General features: G+C 39.9%; 1 pseudogene; it reads left to right on the top strand.

Annotated features, from left to right (window-relative positions):
* The first annotated feature begins 273 nt into the window (after window positions 1-273).
* LOC142460903 (ATP synthase F(0) complex subunit C2, mitochondrial pseudogene) lies at window positions 274-815 on the top strand (annotated as a pseudogene).
* The last annotated feature ends 14,055 nt before the right edge of the window (window positions 816-14,870 follow it).

Below are 14,870 nucleotides of genomic sequence, written 5' to 3' on the forward strand. Positions count from 1 at the left end.
ATGATGTGAGTGTGGCTTGGATATGGGTGCTGAGGTTCTGTTGCTATGGCAGTGTGGATGTGGACAGGTCTGTGCAGTTAGAGTGATGTGCTGGAATCGACAGGACTGTAGATTGTTTTTGCTGCAGAGGAATGAATATTCCCTGAAGGGTGGGGCCACACCAGAAGAGGATACCAGAAGAGTTGGAAGAGAACTAGAAAAATAGAGATAAAGCAAAATTACAAAAACAAAATAAAATAATAAAACTGTTGTGGCTGTCTTCTCTGCACTAGGAGCAGCTCGCCTGCTACTGCCCCTCACCCCCTAAAAATGTACGCCTGTGCCAAATTCGTCTCCACCCCTTCCCTGGTCAGGAGCACCTCCCAGCTGCTTAGCAGACCACTGTCTGTTTTGGTGCAGAAACTGCCTGAGACACTGACAGACGAGCGCTTCAGCAGCTGGACAGCCCCACGTCCCCTGACCTCACGCATCCCTAGTCGCAGCTTCCAAACCAGCGCTGTCTCCAGGGACATTGACACAGCCGCCAAGTTCATTGGGGCCGGGGCTGCCACAGTTGGAGTGGCCGGCTCTGGAGCTGGCATTGGGACTGTGTTTGGGAGCCTCATCATTGGTTATGCCAGGAACCCTTCTCTGAAGCAGCAGCTCTTCTCCTACGCCATCCTGGGCTTCGCCCTCTCGGAGGCCATAGGGCTTTTCTGCCTGATGGTGGCCTTCCTCATCCTCTTCGCCATGTAAAGGAGGCTGCTTCACCTCCCAGAGTTCTCTGTCCCGCGCCTCGTCTGCCCTATATGTCTGCTTTCCCTGCACCTCCCCAGGCAGCCCAGGGAAAGAAATTGACTCAGGGTTTGACAGAGGGAAGACAAATAAATACTGTATTAATAAAGATGTTTCTTGAGTAAAGAAAAAAAAAACTGTGTTGTGGGTAGGATTTCCTGAGCCTTTGGTTGTGTTATTGTGTGTACATGTCTGCCACATGGGGGAGATGGAGCAAGTAGCAAAGGAAGGTACTGGAGAACAAAGACAGAAGGGAGGTGAGGTAGTTTATTGTGCCAACCAGGCCAATAAACACTTGTGGGATTAATTGAAGGGCAGGGAGATAAATGGCTCAGTGAGCCTCACCTTTCGAGTTCTCAGGTCTCTTGCTTTGTCATGGTCGGACCAGGGGGCAGCTACCTTAGCAGTTCCCTGCTTCAGCTGGCAAGGCTCACTTTCTGTAAGACATGCCCAAGGAGAAGGCACATGGACCTACCCCAATACACCCCTGGGTGCTGGAGCACCCGTTTGGAGACTCCTGCCAGCACAGAGATCCTTACACATTCACTGATTCAGCTTTCCTCCTGCAGTGGGCATCATGGTGTGTGGTTTTTAAGATGGAGGAGGACTTTGTGGAATGTTGTCGGACATAGGGGTTAATGTTGGACTTGTGGGCTTGAGCAGCACTGGGTTGGGATGTTTTCTTAATGTGCACTTAACCTTTATATAAAACTCTTATACAAGACTTTCTTTTGATTTGTTTCTCTAAAGTACCTAGACTAACACAGAAGGGTACTAAGAATAGCTACACCAAGTTGCCCAAGGAATCTGCTATCCACATAAGGCCCCCAGAGGCCAGTGAAGTAAGAGGTTTGGCTGCCTTGGTTACCTCAGAGGCTGGGAAAATTCTGCTCCTTTGGGCAGTAGTGGGGACCACAAAAGTCAGTGGCTTATGCCACTTTTCAATGGCTCATGCCACTTTTCAACGGTAAAGGGGAGTCTGTCAGCAGGTATTGCTGCTCTCTCACTTTAAGAAACGTGGATCTAATTAACTTTTATATTGATTCTCTCATTGCCAGAATGTTCAGGCTATCTGTCGTATTGGAGCCTCTCTGGCCATTGCTAAAGAGCGCTTCCCATACTTGGCAGCCACATTCCCCAGTCTCAATACTTAAAGTGTATAATAATGCTGAAATACAAAAACTAGGAGGGGAAAAAAGACAACTTCTTACAAATAATTCCTCATTGATGCACATTCTAAGGACATTTAGTGGAGCACTGATTAAACTGCTAATTAGATGGTTCCATGGGAGAAAAATGAGGCGGTCTGCTTCTACAAAGCTACAGTCCTGGAAATTCTATAGGAACAGTTCCCTGTGCCATAGTGTCTCTATACGTGGGAATAAACTTACTGGTAATGAATCTGCTCTTAATATAAATTCTAAATGATGTCTTTTAAACAGAATAAAGTCTTACTATAGAGAAGGTGTGGGTACAAGGAAGAATTATAAACTAAGATATATTATTAAAGAAGCCACTAACCTAAACAAATATTAAATGTATAAATGGCTTTCAAAATACAAGAAAACTAAAATATCAGCCAACTATGATGAAGAAGAAGAAAAAAAATGAGTATAACCAGAATTAAAGTGTTCCAAAATTTTTATATATTTCAGGACATAAAATACTTGACTAACTTACACTTTGTTAAGAATATATAACAAATTTCAAAAGAATAAGATGCAAGAAACTTAACTGCTTTGTGTGTCTTTCTTTAACTACCCCTTCCCAAGTTAATTCTAAAATTTTGTATGAGATAAAAAAGAATTAAACTATGCAAATTTTACTGGCAAAGGATATAGCAATATTTGCTCTATACGATTCCAAGAAAAAAATTTATTTAAAATGACAGGGAATTTTTTAAAGACAAGAAATTAAATTCACTCAAAAGAAGACAAAGGATGTGTAGTGCTAGAACACTTTTACACTGCTGGTGGACTATAGAAGTTTACAACCATCATGGAAAACAGCATGGCATTACCTTAAATCAGGGGTTCTCAACCTGGGTGTGGCGACCCCTTCGGGGGGGTCGAATGACCCTTTCACAGGGGTCAACTGATTCATAACAGTAGCAAAATTACAGTGATTCAGTAGTAAAGAAAATAATTTTTTTGGTTGAGGGGTCACCACAACATGAGGTACTGTATTAAAGGGTCGTGGCATGAGGAAGGTTGAGAACCACTGCCTTAAATAAATGCAAATCTAAGAATCTTATGATCCAGAAATCTCTCTACTGGGTAAAAACTCAAAAGAAACTAGGAATATGACATGAGAAGACATGTGTATACTTTTGCTTATTTCAGTAATTCTCATAAGAGCAAAAACATGGAAATAACAAAAAATTCCAACTATACAGGAATGGACAGACAAGGTCTGGTACACTCATACTATGGAATTTTATTCATCAAGCAAACCAAAGTATTGATAACTCTACTAAACACCGCAAGGCATGGAGAAAACTTGAGAAGGTTATGCTTGGCAAGCTCAGTCAAACTTAGAGAGATAAATATTTAATATCACCATTATTATAAGGAAAACAAAAAGAACAAATGTGATTTACAAATCAATAGACAAGATTTGATAAGCACAAGGATGACAGCGATGGGGGTAGTATTAGGGAGAGGGGAGGCAAGGGGGGAGAGACCAAAAAATGACGTGTTTAACATGAATAAATAAATTAAATTGCTTTGCGAGGGAGAAAAATCCTCCAGATTCCCCTCAGATCTAAATATGGTCTGAGTTGCTAACAAAAGCAGGAAAAGTAAAACTGAAGTGAACTTGGAGTCTTTAATGCATAAACGTTCATTTCAAACTTTAAAAGCAGAGGACAAAAAATGAAGATAAAACAAAGAAAATGTTGCTAATGTGAATGACATGGAGTAAGAGATCTAATAAAATACACCAAAACTCACCCTTGAACACGTTTAGGGGTTTTGTTTTTTTGTTGTTTCTAAAAGGTCATTTTGCAAAAGTTAGGGGATCTACAGATCGACTATCCTTTCCCCAGATCCCATGAAACGTCCTTTCTTCTTTCCTTTGCCTTCCCCCTACCAATCTACCAGGCAGTTTGGAACCATTACCAGCCTTCTACGCTTTCCTCAGATATTTTGTCATCATGTCACATCCCTCGATCCTCCATAACTATACCAAGATATCACAGAAGATGTTTCATAACCAGTTGACCATAGAGGCCTGAGGCAGGTACCCTAGCCCAACTGAGGCCCTTCATGAGACTGAGACCAGCAGAGGTATTGCCTGAGACATTTTTCAAAATTGTAAATTTGAAATGTCAGATAACAGTATTTGATAAATGAGGGGTAGGTTTATGTATTAAACATCATTAAAGATTTACATTAGAAAAGCTCAGTATTAATGACTTTAACATGCACCCTCCCCCCCTCCCCGCCTAAAAGACAAAACAAAAAACCTAGGAAATGGTCAGAAAATAAAACAAGAAGTTGGAGTCTCTAAGATAAAATTAGAACATAATAATAATATTAAAATCAATAAAGTTAAAAGTTGCTTTGACATGATTGAGCTATAGAATGAAATGATATATATATATATACTTTTTAACTCCCAATTAATAATAAATTATAAAAAAGAACCAATATGGAAATACCTTTAAAAAATAAATTAAAAGATCCTCAGGGAAGTCATATGCATATTGAAATTAGAAAAGCTCTGTGGTGGACAATTAGCTCTGTATGGGCTAGAATGGAGCCTTAGAAACTTTGTATCCTAACAGAGTAGTTTAGGGTACAATATGTGATTTATTTTCAGTCACAATGTTATTGTGCATTAGGTAAAGATTTACAGGGCAGATAATCAGTTTTGCATTCAGCATGTTTAATAAATATTTTTAAATCATTTTAGTGGGGGCTGATACAACTCTTATCAGAATCCATATATACATCCATTGTGTCAAGCACATTTGTACATTTGTTGCCATCATCATTCTCAGAACATTTGCTTTCTACTTGAGCCTTTGGTATCCGTTCCTCATTTTCCCCCTCCTTTCTACCTCCCCTTCCTCATGAACCCTTAATAATTTATAAATTATTATTATTTTATCATGTCTTACACTCTTAGACATCTCCCTTCACCCGCTTTTCTGTTGTACGTCCCCCAGGGAAGGGGTTATATGTATGTAGATCCTTCTAATCAGTTCCCCCTTTCTACCCCACCTTCCCTCCACTCTCCCAGTATCACCACTCTCACTGCTGGTCCTGAGGGGTGAATCTGTCCTGTATTCCCTGTTTCCAGTTCCTATCTGTACCAGTGTACATTCTCTGGTCTAGCCAGATTTGTAAGGTAGGCTTGGGATCATGATAGTGGGAAGGAAGCATTAAAGAACTAGAGGAAAGTTGTGTTTCATCAGTGCTACACTGTACTCTGACTGGCTCGTCTCTTCCATAAGGGATGTCCAGTACACTGTACTCTGACTGGCTCGTCTCTTCTGTAAGGGATGTCCAGTTGCCTACATGGAATTTGGGTCTCCACTCCACACTCCCCTTCATTCACAATGATATGAATTTTTGTTCTTTGATACCTGATCCTATCGGCACCTCCTGATCACACAGACTGGTGTGCTTCTTCCATGTGGACTTTGCTGCTTCTGCGCTAGATGGCTGCTTGTTTGCCATCAAGCCTTTAGGACCCCAGGTGCTTTATCTTTTGATAGCTGGGCACCATCAGCTTTCTTCACCACATTTGCTTATGCACCTGCTTTTCTTCAGCGATTGTGTTGGGAAGGTGAGCATCATGAAATGCCAGTTTAATAGAACAAAGTGCTCTTGCATTGAGGAAGTACTTTAGTAGAGGCCCAATGTCCATCTGCTACCTTAATACTAAAACTATAAATACATGTGCATAGATCTATTTCCCCATCGTCATATGTAAATATATTTACATATGTACATGTCTGTATTTAGACCTCTATAAATGCCCTTTGCCTCCTAGTTCCTTCCTCTATTTCCTTTTACTTTCCTCTTGTCCCACTATGATTTCCGGCCTTCATTTGGGTTCCAGTAATTCCTCTGGGTTACATTGCTCTTGATCAAGCCCTACCAGGCCTCCTACACCCTCATCATCACCGTTGATTTTGGATCACTTGTTGTTCTTTTGTCCCTGGGTTTGTTAACACCCACTTCCTCTCCCCACCCCACCGCACCTCCTATCCTATGTACCCCACCCTACCCAGAACCTTCGGTCCTTTGTTTTTTCCTCCAGATTGTTTATCCCGCCTATCTTATCTAGACCTGCAGAGATAATAATATGCACATAAAAAACCAGGACAGAGCAAAATCAAGCAACAAAAGAAAACAAAACAACAACAACAACAAAATAAAAGCCTATAAATAGTTCAAGGTCTGTTTGTTGACCTTTAGGAGTGTCTTCTGGTATGATGGGATGCCTCACCCTGGCCTGAATGTCCATTTTTGGTATTTCTTTTGGACTTCGTTGCTCTGTTCTCCTTGCTGTTCTGTTGCACGTCCTTAGTGTTTCGCATCAGTGTGGTGGGATCAGATCGGGCGCAATTCCTGCACTGTCTCCAGTCTTGTGCTCAGTAGTGCTGTGGATCAGTGAGGCATAGGGGGATTAATAACTACCTAGGGCAGGGGTTCTCAATCTTCCTAATGCCGTGACCCTTTAATAAAATTCCTCATGTTGTAGTGACCGCCCTCTACCACAAAATTATTTCATTGCCACTTCTAGCAACAAAATTGTAATTTTGCTACTGTTATGACTTGGGCAATGCCTTTGAAAGGATCGTTCAACCCCCAAAGGGGTCACAACCCACAAGTTGGGAACCGCTGCTATAAATGGTGCATTTAGGACTAAAAATCTATTTTCTTTTTAAAGTAACAACATTGTTTATTTTCATTTTTAACATTATTTTTAGGTGCACTTTATCAAGTGTATTTTTACACTGAACATCTGCCTGCTAGTGCCCTCTGATTACTATAATGCCTAGACTTTAGAAACAATTTTTTGGAGATGACTTTTTAAACATGAAAACATATGCTGTGAACCCAGATCTTGTTAGTCACCTCCCTCCCCTAAGCAGTTTTCATGCGTATGATAAGTAGATTGGATGTCACCATCTGTCGGTGCTTCAGACAAAGGCTAGTGAATAGCGGATGTGTGGCCGAAAGTGGTCTCCAGGCATGACTGTGATGGACAAGCTTCCCGAGCCACTTCCTCTGCAAGTAGTAACGTCCCTGGTTTAGGAACTTCCTCACACAGGACTTAAAATTGTTATCAAAAGTAGGGGACAGTCTATGGATAAATGAGAGGAAACTTTCGCATTTGTTCATCGAAAGGAGAAAGAATTAGCATTGTAAATACTTGGAACAATGCTCATAGCACCCCTATTTTTCTAATAGAGCTGAATTTAACGCTGCACACTGGTATTACGAGGAACCCCCTTGGGCCCTCACTCCCCCTCTTCTTGATCAGTGTTTGCACTCTCTTGCCTTCGGCTTCCAAATGTACTATTTGGGATTTGACGGCTTGCAAAACTCACACGTATACCTGCCTCTTCCCACAGCTCTCTAAAATTTCTCATCTACAGGTTTCACTAGAATGATTTTTACAAACTGTGACATAAAAACTTGCTTGGCAGTGCAAAAAGAAAGCAGATTTTGTGTGCTATGGCGTTGAAAATCCACATATGAGACATTTTAACAGTAACCACGTAGTAGAGGGAGAAATCACCGCAGCCCGACAAAGCTCTAGGTTAGTTACTTCTGACAAGCACTACCAGTCCCTCATCCCCTCTTTCCACTAGAGCCATGGCGGCCCTAACTATAAACTATCCAAACTTGGTCTCGAGTGGCAGGAAGGCCTACCTCAAATAAGTCATTAAAAAATTCCGCCTGAAGCAACCCGTTTTAAAATGCAAGTCTTCAGAATTCCAGTCAGGCAGGAAATATGTTAGGAAGTTATGCCGCTGGTAGAAGTCAGGATTTCCTTTCTTGACAGAAAAGTGGATGAGAACAGAAAGCATGAACCTTAAAGTTTTTGAAGTACTTTAGCTTTGGTTTTCTCTTTCCTCAGCAGGAATACGCACCGGGAGGGGGTAAAATTAGATATGCGTAGCTTGACTCTAACCCTACCACCTGAAAATGGCCCCTGAACCTAGATGCAGCTACCAAGCAAAAATATATACAATCTTCAAAACACTAGAAGAAAATAATATTTTCCTTTTAAAGTGTTGCTATCATTTTTTCTAAAAATGACTACAAGTATAGCGATGAATCTTATTATTTGCAAAAAAAATCCATACTTTATAAAAGAACAGTTAGAAGCGGGGATAATCACAAAGTAAAATAGGCAGCTACTGTTCTCCAAAAACACGCATTCAGAAATCATAAATGCAATTAATATTTTAAGATGAATTACATGACACTTCGGGCGTAAAGGTTAGCTTCAAGTGGAAATTCTTTTACTAGTAACCATCTGATGGCTTGTGAAACAGCAGCATTATGGAGGGTCACTCATGAGTATCTGTGCCTGTCCTGTTGAAAGGAAAAGAGGTTACAAAAGAAAGGTTTGCTCAGTGGTTCCCGCCTGTGAACAGAAACTCGCTTCAGCAACAGGACTTCCTCAACTGAAAATAGAACTTTTTGAGTTAAAGCTTGATCTCATCCCCCCCACCCCACCCCCTGCCCACCCCCCATCATGATGCTGAGTCATTTCCTTTCTTGAATGATGCTAAAAGAAGACAGAACATGCAAGTAAAAGTTGGAAGTTGAGGTTGTCAGAATAGTTCAGAAGTGCATGCTGATGAAGCACTCACTTGAATTTGAAAATAAATGTGAACTTGGTGATTCGCTCTCATAGAGTAAAGCTTGAATTTGTATTCTGGCTTCTTTTTTCTTTTTGTACTTTCACACCCAGTTTTCTATTTATTTTTAAGTATACTTAATGTAAGTTTTAGGAGATTACTCTCTCCATTACAAGAACCAACTATTAAAGGGTAGCAATAAGAACAGTCCCGGGGAGATGCCAACAGTTTGCACTCAACAAATGTATTAGAGCTTAAATTCTAAACCCTCGATTTCCAGAAGTCTACAGTTTAGAGTTGAGGGAAAATGTTGACATACTCTCTTCTGAGGAGCATTCTGGTTGTACTTCATGCAAGACAAATTTGTTTGTTCATACAGCACTCCGTGGTACTGCCAATATTCTTCACCTCTTCATAATTCAAAAGCAAGCGACAATGTTTCTGCTTTCTTCCTTAACCATGGATCAAGATCCTGAAATGTTACTCCATCCACTCATTAAGTCTGACTAGACATTGAGAAAACTGCACTTTCCCAGTCATATTTCAGTGTCCTTCAACCCGAGAAATGCATGTGTCTATACCTGACAATGTTCTGCAACTAGTCATAACGTTTCCAGGGGCTAATTCCTTAAAAGTTAACAGCCGGTTCCTTATTGGTAGCCTATTCTTAGTCTACAGCACCACGGAAAACTGTTTACCATGAGTGACCCTGCAGGGATGTGAAATACTGGTGGCATGGCTTCCAGTATCACAGCAACATGTAAGCCAACATCATGACAGACTGACAGGTAAGTGGAGGTCAAGTCAAACTAGGAAGCTTCCTAAGTCAAGATTGAGAAAATGCCCTAAAACTGGAATGGAAAGTATAATTCAATATAAAAACTGCATACCATATGAAGATAAAGCTAAAAACGATTTTTAAAACTATGGATACAATGGTACGTTCACATTTGAGTAAAACTTTTCAAGATGTTTAGCAATTACCCAAACAATTGCCATCAAGCCAATGGTGACTCTTGGCAGCCACATTTGTGTGACACTAGTCTTGTTGATGGGTAACTTTTTCAAAGGTGCTTTTCCAAGGAGTTTTTGGGTAAACTCAAACTTTAAACTCCTCATTTGTGACTGAGTGAATTAACTGCTTACATCACCCAGAGATTCATCAACATTTATTTATAGTCTTTGCCCTGCTCCCCCTCCCCCCAAAAAAACTGTGCAGTATTGCTCAATGAAAACATACTTCTAGTCTTGATAGAAAGAATACTTTAAAAATTACATACTTTTTACAAAAGTCTCATTTATAGAAACTTTGTCACATGATTTGCAAAAATCCAAAAGGAACCAAAATCCTTGGTCCAATAAAAAACAAGTGTACTAAAGGTTATTGCATAAAATATATGCGATTTACTTCATCCCTTCTGATTAGCTAAATTTTAAGCATAAAAATAAGCTCCATTTACTTATTCAAATGTCTTCCCATTAATGCTCCAATATTTCAAACATTTTCATAAAAGAAAATAAAAATATAGATTATATATATGTGAAGACACCAGTACTGACAGGTAGAAGATAGATTGATAAACAAAAGTCTTTTCCTATCTCCAAACATTATGATGGATGGCAGAGCTAAACCACAAATCAAAGAGATATAATGCAATTTTCAGTATTGTTTAAAGTTATTCATCTCATTCTTTAAATTCTGAAAATGACAGAACATTTATTCTTTCATTAAATTACATTCGAAATGAAAGTTTTTTTAACATAAAATAGAAATGTTTCTAAGCACATATTGATTTCCCTATTTTGAAGTTTTTCAGAACTTGCTTTATGAACTCTTAATGCCCCCAATTCTGTTTTCTAGTGAACCCATGTAGGAAAGAGGGAAAATGTGGTCAAAGATCTTATTATGAGATAGAGAATACAAAATGTAAGAGTCAATCTGCTACAAATCCTGAGACTCAGAAGAGATGGGGATTTGCTCTTCTGCTCTCCACCTCCATGGTACGAGCTCGCTCTCTCTCTTTTTATATTTTTGCTTAATGGATTTTTATTTAAGTGTTTGTTGGAAGAATAGGTTCATTGGTATCACAGGTTTAATGCCATCATGCTAGGGAATCTGATCTTTGCAGTTAAACTTGCATGGTTTTATATCTTCGTTTCTATATTTACGAATATACTAATCAAAAGAGTAGCGAACAGTTGAAGATAGGAGACTGAGTGGAAGAGTTTGGTCCATCTGTAATATGCTAAACAATCTCAAGTATTTCATAAGGAACGTGCAAAAAGAATGAGTGTTGATTAGAGAATGCCTGGATGTAGTTATAAAAGAGAGAAATTCTTTTTTCTTTTTGTTGTTGTTCATAAGCCTATTCCCCATTTTCCACCTATTCATAAACCTTTAGGGGAACTGTACCATGTATGTCCCCTTCTCAAGACAACATTTGCACCATATTGAATGAGAAAATGGCAATATTTCCCCTGATTTCAAGTTTTGCTTGTATATTGATTTTGCATTTGAAAAACTTTATTTTTTTTTGAAAAGCTTTATTTTTAATGCACTGCCCTCTATTAATGAAAGGCATCAGCAAACAGTGTGGTACTAAAATCCGAAGAGATTAAATAGTCCTAAGTGGAACTTGTAAGAAAGACTACATTGGAACAAACTTTGTAAAGATTCTCAGTGTATAAAATATACCTGTTTATTTCCCTCCAAAATATTTCTTGTACTTCTACTTAAGTACAAAGAGCCTTAGAATCCCAAGATGCAGGGATAAGATAACTTGTGTAGGTGTGACTTCCAGCCTTCTAACTTTAAAGATCTCAATGTTTTTTCCATTTACACAGAAGCAGAGAGGCTGGGGGCTTCAGAGCAAAGGTCCCCGGATTTGGAGCCAGAAGACACACTTCTGGCTGCAACACTTGTTCACGATTTTCTTTCTTTTTCTGTTTGTGTTGTAATTCGGCAAGTAGCTGAATTGAGTGAGAGAGAAAATACCTGTCGCACTAGGTTGTTTTGGAGATGATGCATGTTTTAGATATCTCTCCTGAGCTAAATACTTGACTAGAATAACTCGGCCATGGGGGAGACTCCTTAAAGAAAGGAGACTCCTACAAGCCCCTGGGTGCCCAGCAGGGATTCTCTGCAGGTGGCCTTTGAAGGTTGACAAGCAGTGCCAACAGCTGCCTAAGAGAATACAGGGACCTAGCTAGAGGGCAAGGGTCATGACATTTACCCTTTTGCTCTCAGCCCAGAGAACATCTGCCAAAGTTCCCCTGCAGGGAAACAAAGCTCTTAGGAAGAGGGCTTAGGAAGCATTCAAGGGATCTGAACAACAAGAGCCCTAGCCACCCTGAATGTATTAGCTTTGGAATTTAAACGTGCTTCTTTTACTCCATTACTTTTGATTCATTTCATTTTAGCCTCCAAGCTCCTAGGATTTAAAATTGTTTCAATATATATAATTCCTGTAGTCTATGCTGTTCATATTTATGTAGATATGAGTGTGTCTACATTGATTGTAAATGTGCATGGATATAGTGCATGGATAGTGTGGCACATATATGAGGCCAAAAATATTGGATAAATATTAACATCCTAGCAAGAGTTATTTCATGGAGGATAAGTGACTTTTTTTCCTTAGATTTTGCTTATGTCTACTTTGAAAAAGAGTATGTTTGGAAAATTAATTTATTTTAGAATGAGAAAACCACAATAAGAGTTTTTTTTTAATTAAAACAGATTGTTTGCATTATTTTGGTTCATCTTAATTTAAGCTTTTAAACCTGTTAAGTGATTTGATGAAGTTTAACTGTTCCCAACTGTTTTGTTTTTTTAAACTACTACTTTTGTTTGGACTACTTCATTTGGACTTTTTCTTAAGTTTTTTTTTTAATTTAATCTAGATTGGTTTTGTTGTTACTTCTTTTAACCTGTATTTTTTGCCTCCGTTTATCATTTTTCTTGGCAATACAGCAAGCACAATGCACAGAAAGACATCCGCAAGGATATCTGATCCCTTCACCAAGCAGAGTGGGTTCCTTTCCAAACAGCACTGTGGGCAACCCCCCTCAGACTCGTACTCTTCCCAAAGCAGATTAATATTTAAAGTAATAAGTGCTAATTAATTTTTAAAGTACTAAGCTGGAAAACTGGATATATTTACAGAGTAGAATTGTGCATCAAGCAAATATTAATCCCATCTCTAGGATCAGTTAAGATGATCTGAAAGCAGAACCACACCGTCAATTAGTATTTGTATATCATTAGATTAAGGATGTCATGAGATACCTCATAGAGGAAAATGGTGTTGCATATAACCAGGTGCCTAGACCAGGTGCCCTGAGAATCATCTTTTCCTCTTTCCTCCTCTTCATCTCTCATATCCAATTTCTATAATCTGCTTCTTCTGTAATGATTATATCCAGGTCTATGCTTTTCAAACAGGCGGGCACATAAGGACTTCCATGGACACCGTGTCAAGATATGAAGGTGTACAATAAACATGACCAATTTTTCTCCAGTCCCATCAGGCCTCCTGTCTTCTTCACCATGATAAACAATGAGACATTGCATTTCATGAAGACACATGTATGACGTGTCATAAGGTATAAACATTGAGAGATGAGCACAATAATCCACACCCAAAAAAGCAGTTTGAAGTGAGATTGTTGGTGTTCACCTGACACAAGTCTTCTCCTGTGTCCCTGGGTGCTTGAGAAAAAGAGATTTCAAATGTTTTCCTTTTATGTGTTTTTTTTCTCATTGTTTTGTACACTTTCACTTCCTACCAGAGCTGCCACGATAGCCTTCCATCTGACCTCGCTCTCACTTACTCAGCTCTAAATCATGGCTCACCCACTGAGTCCTCAGAGTGGCATGTGATAAACACTAACTGGATCGTGTCATTTCCAAGTACAAAATCAGTCGATAGTCTTATTTTATTCAGAATAAAATAAAATTCCTTAGTAAAGCAGAAGACAAGCGCTGATGGTTACACATTGGGCGGCTAACTGCAAGGAAATGATGAAGCTCTCTACTCCTGTAGACAAGTCCAGTCTAAGAAAGTCCCAGGGCCAGTTCTACCCTGGTCTATGGGGTCACTGTGACTCAGAATGGATGCGAAGGTCGTGAGCTTGGTTTGGGGGGGGGGGGGGTTGGGGTAAAAATAGATGGAGTTCATAGATGGTGCAAACAGTTAACATGCCTGGCTACTAAACAAAAGGTGAGAAGTTCAATTCTACCCAAAGATGGCTTGAAAGAAATACGTAGTGGTCTGCTTCAGAAAAGTCAGCTACTAAAACTCCACGAAGACAGTTCTAATCTAACACACAAGGCGGCCACCGGGAGTGTGAGTCCACTTGACAGCAGTGCATAAGATTATTACATATGATGCTCTTCAAAATCTGGCTCCTACCTCTTCTCTCATTTCAGCTCTGATTCCCAGTTCTGCCATCCTTTGAACGATTGAGTTTCCCAAGTGCGTGCTCACTCGCATTCTCTGCCTTTCCACACAGTCTCTCTCCTCCACCGCACACTCCCCTATTGAACATGACAGCCTATATACCAAGCAGCTCAGGCAGCACCACTTCTCAAAGTCCTTCCGATCCTCAGAATTGCTCATGTTCCCTTTTCCTTAATGCCTCCAGAGCACTCTTTATTGACAACCCCCCTTGTCCCCTTACACAGAGCTTCTTAGAGTAGGGTGGGATCGTGTGCGCCTCTCTGATCTATAGACTTTATTCTGTGATTTCTCATTGGACGGTTTCTGTGGTTTTGAAGGATACTCTGCTTTGCATTGAAAGGCCTCAAATGTCATTCCATAACCAAATGACCTGAAAATAACTTAATTATAGAATTGTGTCCTTATTATCCAGTCCATGCCATCAAGTGGATTCGGACTCATAGTGACCCTGAAGGACAGGGTAGAGCTGCCATCTGGGTGCTTCCTAGGCTGTGAATGAGCAGAAAGCTTAGGAAGCGGTTGGTGGTTTCGAACCGCTGACCTTGTGATTAGGAGTCCAATGTGTAACCAGTGTTATGTCATTCCTTATAACATATATTAAAATTTAAATTTTTTAAAAATAAACCTGCAAGGTCATTCTGAAGTGTCTTATCCACAGACTGGCCTCTGGACTTACAGAATTCAATCACTGTGTCTTCTTGATAGGATTTATATATTAAAACAATATCGGATCCAGCTCCCGGACCTGGAATCAGGCCACAGCCTCCTGAGCCACACCCTCTGCTCCCCTCCGCCTGCTGACC

Source organism: Tenrec ecaudatus, chromosome 11 (assembly GCF_050624435.1).
Source record: "Tenrec ecaudatus isolate mTenEca1 chromosome 11, mTenEca1.hap1, whole genome shotgun sequence".
NCBI lineage: Eukaryota > Metazoa > Chordata > Mammalia > Afrosoricida > Tenrecidae > Tenrec > Tenrec ecaudatus.